Raw genomic sequence first — 1,229 nt, 5'->3', positions numbered from 1 at the left:
GTAACAATGCTTGTCAAAATCTCAAACAAATCCGCGTTGTATTTCTGAACTATTTTAGCAGAGGACGCAACAGGAGTATAAATGATATCTCCCGCCAGCCCTTCAAAGATACTTTTCCATGGGTGAATATGGTTCTCTGGGGAGTTGCGGCGTTGATCACTATTGGACTTCCCCGGTCTCAAGTGTTGTTGTTGGACACGGGCAAAAGACTCGCATTTTCGGCAAATATAAAGAGGTTTAAGGTTCCGGCTTTAGCGGAGGCAGTGTTTACATTGACAATAATAAGAAGATCGTCCCTGGGTGGGCTTGAACCACCAACCTTTCAGTTAACAACCGAATGCGCTCACCGATTGCGCCACAGAGACTGATGAGAGAGACACTTCTCCATTCGCACCTTTCCGGTCAAAAAATAAACATTGCTTGCATTTTCTTGCCAGTCGGCAATATTCCTTCTGCTCTGATAGCCAAGAATTAAATTTCATTTTTCACAAGCTGTATGAATTTCTTGAAAAACAAGTTGTTGCAGAAAGGAAATGCATTCATGCATTAAACTAAATCAAGCCCTATGCGGTTGTCCAAAATGGTACTTTCTGCACAAAAAGAAAGGCACAGCTGGGATGTGGAGCCAGGATCTCCAGTTAACGAGATAGATACTTAAAGCAACTAAGCTACAGTGCCGGCAGAATTCTCCTCTTTTACAGCCGCTTGGACACACCGCTCTGAGCCATCTGTGTTCAGTAAGCCCTGAGTCTGCTGGCTGAGCAAGCTGCCTCCTTTACACGCAACAGGAGCCCCGACTGTAAGAGAAACGAAGAGAAATGGCTTTTATTGGGCACTTTTCATGTCCAATGCGCTTGACATCTCCCAAGGGCGGCAGAGTTCATTTATGACACTTTTCCTTTCTTTCTTCTTTCTGTACTCTTTGATGAAACAAAACGAGAAATCATGGAAGGGAAAATGACTTTTTTCATGGAGAAAACATGCACCAGGAAATGTTGTGTTTAGAAGAAGTGAGTTAACATGAAAAGTGACCTAATTAACCGGAGCAAATGCTCACCTAGCAAGATCTGCTTTAATACAAGAGAGAAGTAGAGTGAAATACGTGATCATTTCACGCCGTTTTTTGTCAAGACAGAAAACCAGGCTGCTCCAGGTGAGGCTTAAACTTTCAACCTCGGCATGACTCCACTGATTATGTCATTTTACTGTACATGGCCTGAACAAGGAAG

General features: G+C 43.3%; 1 non-coding gene across 1 annotated transcript; it reads right to left on the bottom strand.

The window, feature by feature from the left end:
* Nucleotides 1-291: 291 nt before the first annotated feature.
* Nucleotides 292-365, bottom strand: trnan-guu (transfer RNA asparagine (anticodon GUU)). Its single transcript has one exon. It is a non-coding gene; the product is annotated as a tRNA-Asn (tRNA).
* Between the last annotated feature and the right edge of the window lie 864 nt (nt 366-1,229).

Source organism: Atractosteus spatula, unplaced genomic scaffold, assembly GCF_055471065.1.
Source record: "Atractosteus spatula isolate fAtrSpa1 unplaced genomic scaffold, fAtrSpa1.hap1 Scaffold_262, whole genome shotgun sequence".
In the NCBI taxonomy this organism is placed as follows: domain Eukaryota; kingdom Metazoa; phylum Chordata; class Actinopteri; order Semionotiformes; family Lepisosteidae; genus Atractosteus; species Atractosteus spatula.
The sequence above is the reverse complement of the archived record's forward strand: the minus strand, read 5'-3'. Positions and strand labels throughout refer to the sequence as shown.